The following is an 11745-nucleotide window of genomic DNA, read 5'->3' on the forward strand; positions in this document are numbered from 1 at the left end:
GGCCTTAGTGGTCCCCTAATACTGTATCTGAAGTCTCTTTTATATAGGCCTTAGTGGTCCCCTAATACTGTATCTGAAGTCTCTTTTATATAGGCCTCAGTGGTCCCCTAATACTGTATCTGAAGTCTCTTTTATATAGGCCTCAGTGGTGCCCTAATACTGTATCTGAAGTCTCTTTTATATAGGCCTTAGTGGTCCCCTAATACTGTATCTGAAGTCTCTTTTATATAGGCCTTAGTGGTCCCCTAATACTGTATCTGAAGTCTCTTTTATATAGGCCTTAGTGGTCCCCTAATACTGTATCTGAAGTCTCTTTTATATAGGCCTTAGTGGTCCCCTAATACTGTATCTGAAGTCTCTTTTATATAGGCCTTAGTGGTGCCCTAATTAGTGGGAATGCTGATTCAGCAGCATTCCAACTATTGTTATTCGGTTCTTTATTTTTCTGCTTCTGCTGCTTCTTATTATTCCGTACGTTTTTTTGGCTCTCCGTAACTTCTGCATACGTTCAGCTATTAAAACCATTCAACTTTTAAAATCTTCAGCTCTTTCAACTAATGATGGGACTTCTTCAACGTTTTTTCTACTATTTATATTTTTTTAAATATTAAGCTTTTAAACATTTTTAACATTAAAGTCAATGAGAGCAAGCTTCAAATCCTCTTCTGCTTCAAAATGTATCTCCTCCTACATTCTTTCCCCTACAGAAGTGATTCAAACTTTAAACCATTCACAAAATATTCAGGTATTCGGGGTGTGCTCAGTGTTTTGATATATTTTACAGTTTTTGTAAAAAAGCTATTTAAGTTTAGTGTACATTTCAGGAAATTTGATCGATTAAACAGAGTGTGTATGTAGCTTCTTAGAGTGAGTGATGTCACAGATTAGAGTGTGGAGCTTCGAAAAAATTATCTTTGTCCTTGCTCTATAAACTGCTCTCACACCCAAAATTTTTACTTGTCATACACAATTTATACATCATAACGTAGGTATTTTTGTCTAGTTTCCGCCAATGTGATATGATGCGATATGACTTATACTTTTGGCTCGGTGAGCTTCCAATTGACAACAGTTCCAAATCTTCTTCCATTCGCTCCCCTGTTAAAGATCCTTCACATTTCAGAGCGAAATGCAGAGCAAACCACTTTTTTTAAAACACTGATATGCCCACATTTTGAAGTTTATCCATATGAATTTTATATGATTACGTTCAGAAAGGCCTTGTGGTGCTCAAGATGAGGTCATCTGACTGATAGCACTTATCATTTTAGCAGACTGAGCCTTTATTTGAGAGCTCGATCTCAGTGTATCTGAATAGCTGCAGTGTGCCATATTAACAGCAGGTGCTGCGGTCGTTAGCTGATCAAAGAGATCTCATCACAGAGATCAAAGGGCGTTTAGTCACGGGTCATTAGTAGCCATGACAACACTTTCACAGACAGTCAACTTGAATACTACAGGCATTAATATGAACATTAGTCTATATCATTTGCGTTCAACTACTGTCTGTCTGTCATTCTGTCTGTCTGTCTGTCCCTCCTTATCTGTCTGTCTCCCTCCCTCCCTCCTTCTCTGTCTCTCCCTCCTTCTCTGTCTCCCTCCCTCCCTCCTCTGTCTTTGTCTTTGTCTCCCTCCCCCTCTCCTTCTCTGTCTCTCTCTGTCTCCCTCCCTCCCTCTCTGTCTCATCCCTCTCTCTTTCTCTATCCCTCCCTCTTTCTCTTTTCTCTGTCTCTCCTCCCTCCTCTCTCCCTCCCTCACTCAATCCTTCTCGGTCTCCATCTCCCTCCCTCCATCCATCCTTCTCTGTCTGTGTCTTTGTCCACCTCCCTCCCTCTCTGTCTCAGTTCTCTGTCTCAGTTTCTCTCTCTCTGTCTCAGTTTCTCTCTCTCTCTCTCTCTCTCCCTCTCTCTCTCTCTCTCTCTCTCCCTCCCCCTCCCTCCCTCCCTCCAGGGTAATTTGTGATTTCATCCATGTATATATCCTTGCTTCTTTTCAGGCAACATATTCACCTCTCAGCTCTTTAGGGTCATGCTTGTTTTTTTCTACACAATGGATATGGCTGATAATAATACAAAGTGTTTATACTTTAAGCCTTTTTAGTCAATTTATTGGAACTTCCACTTTTGACAGTATTACAGTTAAGCTTCCAGCTTTTATAGAAATTGTTTTTCGACTGTTAGCTTATTAAGGTAATGCAGTTCAGCTTCCAACTGACACTTTTACATTTCAAATTCCAAGTTTTTCAGCAGTGCAGTGCAAACCATTTGAGATTTTCAAGCATTTTTTTTGCTATGTTTCTTATAGCATTTGTAAGTCTTCCATACTTAATGGATAAATTCAGAACTCCCAATGTTTAACATCGATGGCATCGTTGAACTTTTAAAGCCAACAATTCAGTTTGGCGTCAGCTTTTAACTTTTTAAGGAAATTCATACCTATTAAAATGATTTAAACTTTTTCAACTGTTATCACTACTTTAACTTCTTCTTACGGATTTAAGCTATTCATCCAGTTTAGCAATTCAGCGATTCAGCATTCCCACGCATTTTCTGCAGGAAATGCATTTTCTAATACTGTATCTGAAGTCTCTTTCCCATAATTCAGCCTTGGTGCAGAATTACAGCCACTAGAGCCAGTCCCACAATGAGCTTTACTTAGGATGTGCCATTTCTGTGTCTGTAGCTATTGAAGAGGAGGGGGGGGCAAGGTGGAGGGGGGGGGGGTGGCCTTGACCAACTGCCACTTTGCTTGTTTGAAAGCCATGATGTCTCTCTCTTTCTCATGAGTGGGCCACATTCTCTGGGCGGGCAAAGCAGAGAAAGGGGAGGTAACCTTCCTCCTTATGACGTCATAAGGAGGAGATTCCAGATCGGCCCATCTGAGCTTTCATTTTCTCAAAGGCAGAGCAGGATACCCAGGGCTCGGTTTACACCTATCGCCATTTCTAGCCACTGGGGGACCATAGGCAGGCTGGGGGAACTCATATTAATGTTAAAAAAAAACTCATAAAGTGAAATTTTCATGCCATGGGACGTTTAACCCCACTCCCAAATAGTGATTGTTCAATCATAGCTTAGCGCAAGCAAACGTTCTCCAGCTAAGTAGCTTCACTACCTACTGTAGTAAGCTAGTAACGAGGAGCATATCATTAGCTAACTACAATCTTTCCTTTTTGTGTGACATATTGGATCATTTGACCTTTTTGAGCCTCAAACAGATAACTCATTGTCACAAACCAAAAAGATTGGAAACCACTGGTTCATTCTTTAACAGTTTATTGTATTCAAAATCTTATATGTTTTTAATGTAACATCCTTAAGTATGTTAGTACAAGTATCTCAAAGTAGAACATAACACATACATACATTTAAAGTTTGCCGCGGTTGCTCTTGTTCCCAATAAGCCAACCCCAGATTCACTCTCGTTTTGGAATGAACTTTGTCCGTTTTGGCATTTCGCCTCACTATATTTGCATGTTTTTGGGGCTCTGTTTGTCATTTTTGTAGCTTACTCGTGGATGCGTGCTTACGATCTGGCACTACTTACTACTTGCTGTGGCTGGGCCCAAAGCGCTCACGCTCAAAACGTCCTGGAGACCTTTTTTGAGAAAGTACAGGCAGAGGGCAGGGTCTCTGCAGATACAGACACCACCACACAGTTCTCGTGGGTCATAATTAATGAGTGAGAGGGATTACTTTTGTATTTTGTAGTTTTTTTTAGTTTTTTTTAGGAAAATCCTACATACTACACCTTAAAGTACAGTATGAGTAAATGTACTTCATTTTTTACCACTCCTAGTTTCTTGCATGATCAAACTGTGTTGTAGCAAAGTCGCCATGTTGCCAGATTGCAGTTTGTTGATTACAATCTTATCATTACAGATAGCAGCGATAGCTGAAACTAACAAAAACATCACGATAAATTAAAATGATCCCTTTAAAGCTTCCGCACTGACGCAATCCCAACACCGACAACTCTGGCACTACCCCTCCTTTTTCATCCTGCGTTTGTGTGTGTATATGCCTCATGTGTAGCTGATGATAAATGAGCTCAGCAGATCCTGAGAGAGCTTGCAGAGGAAAGAATAATGGGTATTTAAGCACACTTGTAAATTACCAACACATTTGTCTTAGACTGTCCCCTTAGGGATGTCTGACAGCACAGCACACAAAGTATATAAAGCTCACATACATCTGTTCCACATAGCCTTATTGGATCTGCTGACATCACTTAAATACAAACTGTCAAGCCATGTGCCATAACTCATACATTGACATTCACATAAAGCAGTATTTTGCTGTCTTTGCACCTGCATTTATGTGTATGTGTGTGTGTGTGTGTGTTAGAGCTTGTCTCAGCAGGTGTGTGCCGGGTCACGCAGAGTGCACTGCGATGTTTATCTCTAAGTACCACAGACAGGCATGCTGGACCGCCTGCTGGGAAAATGGGATTACAGCTATCTGTTCCTCTGCGCCGTGCTGAGCGCCGAGCCTGTGATTTTTGCAGTTACATGTTTCCATCAGCAGCACACATGGTGTCTGCCGCTTTGTTATGCAAAGGTGTTTGACCTAGCAACACAGCTGGTCATGTGAAGATGGAGATGAAATGTTTTGGCATGTTCACTTTAGTGTTTTTCAATATTTAGTGACAGGAGAGATGGTGAGATTAGCGAGAATGAGCATTATTATTATTATTATTATTATTATTAATAATAATTACAGACTGGAATATAAATCAGATAACTTGTCAGTGAACTTGATGACTTTGCTTTGACTTTCTGTTGGACTGCATCCTGCTAAGCACAAAGTTGTTTTGAGTCTCCTGTCAAAAGTTGGGATCATAACACTCCTTTGTGTTTCTCCAGCCACAAACCTGCTGAACAGGCTCCCAATAAAAAAAATAGCCTTCAATTCATCATCCTCATTCATAAACAGTCATTAATGTTTATGGCAGGTGTCGTGACATGTTTACGACAGCATTATGTCTGCTTTACGAGACCACTGTCAAGTCAGGTTTTTACGAGCGTGGCACCGCTGGCAGCACGTCCAAGGGGTTCTGGGATGTTTAATCAATTACTCGAACACACGCACACAAAAAAAGAAGGGTAGAACCGCATTTGGCATGCAAGTCGGCCTATTTGACAGGGGATAGCCATCAAACCCTCTCGTTAAACTCTCCGAATCCAGGCTCCCCTGTTCTTCAGGGCTTTTATAGGAAAATCACTACTCTCAATTTGCTAGCTGTTGTAAAAGTTGTGTTCCAGGTAGTGGTTGTGGGTTCTGGTGGGGGTTACGAAACCCCACCGGATCCCCCAACCTCCTGCTTTATGGAAGGCTGTAAAGCTGTTGGCAGACCGGCAGCGGCAGTATCTTTTTATCCGGCTGCGAATTTAAGAAAGGAGATTAAGGTTGTGAATTACATTCATGGCGCTGGCTTTTTTTCTTCTATTTGTTGACCATGACAAAGAGTTTGGTTCAGGCGTGTGCAGCATACAGAGCTGCTCTTTGTTTTTCAATATTATTGTTGATTATTTCAAATAACCCTTCATAATAGCCATGCGTAATTGACTCCATTCAAATGTATTTCTATATATTTTTGATTATTTGGTACCACTTTCTAATTAATAGCTATTGTATTTGTCAATAGACCATGCACCAATGCTTTATAATGTATATAATAAGCTATATAAGCTATTCATAACTGGGACTTCTGGGGTCCGTATTAAGAGTTTGTTTATGGATTCCCAACATTTATAACAACCTTATTACCAAATTTAAAAGGGTAAACCCAACATGTGTTCTTTGTGTGTGAGTTTCAGCTCATTGTTTAGCTGTCCAGTCCATAACGTTACTGGTATGGTTCACCCTCACTGCTCTCATTGTGTCGTTTTCGGCTCTAGCAGTCAGCTGTTTATGGTGCAAAAGCTAAAAAAAAAATAAACACTGAGGGAGACACTGTTGGAGACTAGCTGGTGAACATTTATTAGACCATAGTTGATCCGTGGTCTGTACGGATCAACTTTCATGGTTTGGAATGCATGTGAACCGCGGATCAATTGCGAAGTTTAACCATAATAGTGTGAAATACATTTTTACTGTTACTTAAAGTAGGCTGATTAATCTCTATGGAGGGTTGCCGTGAAAAGATACAGGCAAGGCAATTTTCTGTTCACGTGAACGGCGCATGTTAAAATCCGGTGCTAATATTGCACCGTTGCCCGGTATCTATTGGACGGAATAGCAACGCAGATTTCAGTGCCACTGAAATGTCTGCGCTGCTCTCTGATGCTCCGAAGCAGATGTTAGAGGCAACGGAAGCATCGCTCCACGTCACGCTAGTTTACACTAACGTTACACTAAGTGTGACTGAATGTCACTGGAGAGGATTCCAACACCGGGACAGTCTGTCACTAAAGCTAAGCGCTTGAGTGGAAGAACAAGTTACCTCAGGTCCAATTCAGGCTATGTTTAGACGGAAACGATCTGAAGAGAAAACGCAAAAGTGGCGTTGCGTTCTCACTTTTTATTCTGCGTTTAGACGGGCGTTATGGGGGGGGAATCTGCGTGCACACGGTGACGCAAAAGTGTGTGAAATGCGATCCACCAAGTCAGCGCGCCTGCGTAGAACCTTCCTTCTACTTGTCTCCCTCTCCTCCTCCCTCCCTCTCCTCTCCCTGGACAGACGAGGAGGTGGAGTTATTGCTCCAAACAATGCACACACAGACACACACGAGGCGCACACACACATGCGGCACACAGACACACACTCGCGCAGTGCGTTTTTACCCTTTAGACGGGAACGCGTTAGTGGAGCGTTTTTAAGATTTCCACTCTGGAGGGTGGTTTCACTTTTTTGCGTTTATAAGCCCCAAAAATGCCGTCTAAACGAAAGGCACATCTGATAAAATATTTTATCGTTTTCACCCGCGAGCATATTCGTGTAAACAGGGCCTCAGTGGCTGGTTCAGAATGAGTTTTCTGGTCAGGGTTTTATACAAGGTTATAGGAATCAACAGACTAACAAAAGCTAAGAAGACATTCACTCACAAAACTGTCTGAGTAGATTTGCATAGACCCGATAACGTCTGCTCAAACTATTGAAAAACGGTCCTTTTGTTTAAACGAGATGTGAACTCCGCTGGAGCTGGCTCCGGCTCTAAACAAAATGTCTCACTCACAGTGAACAAGGTAAAATGCTTTGTTTGAACACTAAGCTAGAAAAAAGGCAGACACAGAAAGTTTGTTGATCAGAGAAAATTATAGGAACTTAATCAGTAAGCAGGAAAGAGAATATTGGGATAAAATGAGACTAAAACTGTTAGGTAATTCATTTTCTTCTACAGAGCTAAAAGACACAAACTAGTACTTGGTCACTGTTGTTTGTCTTCACAACTTGTTTCCACCACACCCACTAAGTGGCCATAAAAGTCAGTTATTGCAGGTTTAACAAGTACTTGTTGTGCCTATACTCAACCAAGCATGAATCTTTTACCTATTTAGTCATTTAGGTATGAGTATTCCTGACACAGCCACGTAGCACCCTCTCTAACCGAGCCATCATGATGCCTTTTTTTTTTTTTTTAAACCATCTTTATATCTCTAAAAAATAGCAGACAGATGCATTTACTGCGTGATTATCCTGTTTTTAACAGCAGAACTTCTTTAGCTAGTATCAACATTCATTCAGAGAACATAGTGAGGAATATATCTCTTTAAATAGCTAGTCTTTGAGTGAAATAGTAGCTGTGTGTAACTGATGCTTGGACATGCACAGGCCTTCTCCGTGCCCTGGCAAGCACTTTACAAACAAACGTAAGCAGTTTTATTGATAGGGTAATCTTAGACTGATTAATGGCCCAATAATCAGCTGTAACCTGCAATAAATCAGCCACTGATCAATACAGCCTGTGCTCTGCAGCCGTGGCCAGATCATTACCATGTCACTGTATATCTACCATTAGCACTGGAAGGCTGAGAGCTAAAGGGAAAGGAAGAAAAAGTGCTTCCTTTCTAATGTGTTGGAAATGGGATTGATAGAGAGGTCATTTTTTTTATTTCATTTGTCTGCCAGCCCCTCTCCCTCCCTCTTCTTTGAGTCTGATTAATGACCGAACAGCAAAAGGCACTGATAAAGATGGAGAGGGGTGAGCAGGATGTTAAATTATTATAACGACAGTACAATTAATGACATTGGGAGACATTATTCGTGCCTTCTGGCATATCACAGCTGCTAGAAGATGTACGGTGTGCTGATGCTGTTGAAGGTCCTCTGGCTATCTACTAAGAATTAGGAACAAACAAAAAAGAGAGACTTAATTGATGGTCAAAATACGTGCCAATTAATTTTCTGTCAGTCGATTAATCGACTTATCGTTTTCATATGTTTTGTGTGAAAAAATCTTAATTTGTAATGTAACTAATAGCCAAAAAAAATAAATATCTATCTATCTATCTATCTATCTATCTATCTATCTATCTATCTATCTATCTATCTATCTATCTATCTATCTATCTATATATATATATATCCCTCTGAAATGTTGTGGAGTGGAAGTACAAAGTGACATGAAAAGAAAATTGCAGGTACTTCAAATTTGTCAGTTGAGTAAATGTACTTGGTTACATTCTACCACTGAAATGAAGGAGAATCCTTCTTCATGAGTCAGGTGTCACTTTGCTTTCAGCTCTGTCAGCTTAAAGCAAACTCAACATCCAGCTGCTGAAACATCAGACAGAATATAGAAAGCAGATATGGACACAGAGTTGCTGAGATGCACCACCAGCGTTTCCTCTGTTGATTTGGAAATGACGGCCAGCCACGCCAACATTTCTACCGCCACGGTATCAGAAATAGGGCAGACGCACAATGTACTGTAGTCGCCGGTTGCCTTTTAAATGATCCTGCCTGTTGGAAAGCCTGTCCACGCGCCCCGCAGGTGGACGGCGATACTGCAGTCTGATGCGCTTTGATGTCTGTTTTAGAGAGGCAGCGGACTTTTCTTTATTCCTTCTCTTCATTCTGTCTGGTTTGTGAGGAAAACGTGAGTATTGTACATGTGGAGTTTGTTGTGTGACACCATGCAGGACAAATATATCTGTAGTTTAACTATTTAGAGCGAAGTTATGGCAGGAGTTGTCATGAAATAACCTGACTCCGCCAAATGGATTGCTTCGCATTTGCTCGGCATATCCATCTTGGAACTTTCCGTTGGAGAACTTTTGGGAAGGGGCGAAAATACTGGTTAGCTGATTGGATAAACCATCTGTCTATCACCACGTATGTTGGTGATAGACGGGCCAAATCAACCAATCAGATCAACGAAGCTAGCTAAGTTAGTGTAGCTAGCGTTAGTTTGGCTTCAAGGACCTTGCGGTTCTTCTAATGCCATCGTTTAACATACAATTAAGTTAGGTAACGTAGCTAACGTTAACGTTTTTAAACTTACCATTTGTATGTGACATGAACCTCACCAACGACAATCCCCACCAAGTTTTCACGGTACACTTTTGAAAAAGAGCAAATGCATTTTCCTCCGAGAAAAGCCTGCAGTGCCGTTTTTTGCTCTTCTTTCAATGAAGGAATGCTTTCTAATTCGGATAAAACTTGCACGATAGCTACGCTCATCTCATCCGTGGAAGCCGCCATGTTGTTTAGACTGAACAGTCTAAACCACTGTTGCGTCATACCTAAACCCGCCTCAAAACCAACGCTGATTGGTCGGTCCTTTGGCGAACGGCTCCAAATTTTCTCTATCTCAAGATGCCAGACTGATCTGCAAGTGGAAAACTGGAGCTCTCGAGATCAGGACAGTCTCACTCGTTAGTCTACTTAGCTAATCATCGCCGTTAATATGTGATAACGCCGGTTTATATCACACTCTGTGTGTGCTCTGAGTGTTTACATGTTCAAGTTAAACAATGCTGTACATTTAACCACCTCGTGTTTTTGTTTTGTAACATTGGTAACAGCTAATATCATCGTGCACCGTAAGTTTATAGCTGCAGCTTTTAGTTCACTTAGTAACTAGACCGGAGTCTTCCCCCGTTAAAAACATTCGCTGGGGGGGGGGGTTGTTTGGACAGACCTGCCCCCACTGCTAAAAGAAAAAAAAATCCTAAAGGAAACACTGCACCACATTCGAATAAAGTGTCCCTGCAATCCGAGACGTGATTAGAGGTAGAGGACTTGGTCGAAGCACATCCCATGAGCACAGAGAAGATGTGACAGCGGGGAGAGTCGGGGTCACGAAACAAGGGAAATAAAGGATCAAATCACCTAATTGAGAAGAGGTAAAAGGAAGCGAGGATGACAAGGTGCATGCAGAGGAAAAGCATGTGGGGAGATAAGATAGTAAAGAGAGGGGAGGACGTAGAAGAAGAAAGGTAATTTGAGAGAGAGAGACCAGTAGGAGAGGTTGAGGCAGGGCTGACAGTGGGCCATTCATCCTCCATGCTAGAAGAGACAAACTGCTGGCAGAGGAAGACAGGCCCCATAAATCACTTTACACACACACAGACACACACGCACACGCACAGAAATCCACGTTACCAGAAAACACACATCTCCTACAGCTTATTTTATAAGGTCTGTCGATTTTTTTTTTTTGTCGATTTTTTTTTCATCCTGACCATCTGTGGGTCTTTTTTTCTTTTGTGCTGTGGTGGAAAGTAACTTAGTGCTTTTACTCCAGTATAGTGCTACTGATACTTGAGTATTTCCGTATTTTAAAACATTATACTTCTACTCCTAAATTTCAGAGGCAGTGGAGGAATGTACATGTTCTCAAGGGAGAGGGAAATGTTTTACTCTCTACTTCACTACAATCATTGACAGCCTTAGTGACTTTACAAAATAAGATTTTTGCATAACGCACTCAGAGCTAAGAGCTACTAAGAGCTTATAAAATATGTTTTGTTAACAACTATCTAATTTGTTTGAACAATGTACTTGTTCCAGCTTCTCAAATGTGAAGATTGGCTGTTTTTCTTTTTAATTGTTTTAATTCATTTTCAGTCATTTTGAGGTTTGGACTGTTGGTTGGACAACACACACACTTTGTGAAGGTGTCACTTTGGGTTCTGGGTAATTGTGACTACATTTCTCTCCATTTGCCCTCAAACAATCAATCAAAGAAAAATAATTAGCATATTATCCATAATGAAAATAATCATTAGTTAATAGTTCAAAATGAGCTCAACCTCAACCAACTACAACAGTAAAATCCTGCTTTTACATTAATGCATGAGTAATAATAACACGTAAAATACTTTAAGTACTTTTTCCTAATTCTGCTTTCATACTTTTACTAAACAAACACTTTCAATGCAAGACTTTCATTTGTAACAGAGTACTTTTACTAAAGTAATGGATCTAACAGAACTTTTACTAAAGTAAAGGATATGAATACTTCTTCCTTCACTGCTTTGGTCACTCAGTTTGGTGTTCACATTTAACAGAAGAGTGTGTGGTGAAGGAAAAATAAGGACTAAATATTCCTGTAACCTTTTAGATTTTTTCCGCACACAGTCCAATAAAACGTAGCTGGCGGTGGTTGTTCTTTCCCTCCATCTCTCTGCCTGAACGTCACTCTTTCTCTCTCTCTGTGGGCTCCATCAGTCACAAACCTCCCACTTTCCTCCCCCGCCCAGAGAAGGTGAGGAGTGCCAGTTCCTCTTCGCCCAGCCCTGAACTCTGTGCTGACATGCATGCTGTGTTTTGACCGCGGACCACGCGCTGACCACGGCT

This window comes from Sander vitreus, chromosome 16 (genome assembly GCF_031162955.1).
Source record: "Sander vitreus isolate 19-12246 chromosome 16, sanVit1, whole genome shotgun sequence".
Taxonomy (NCBI): Eukaryota; Metazoa; Chordata; class Actinopteri; order Perciformes; family Percidae; genus Sander; species Sander vitreus.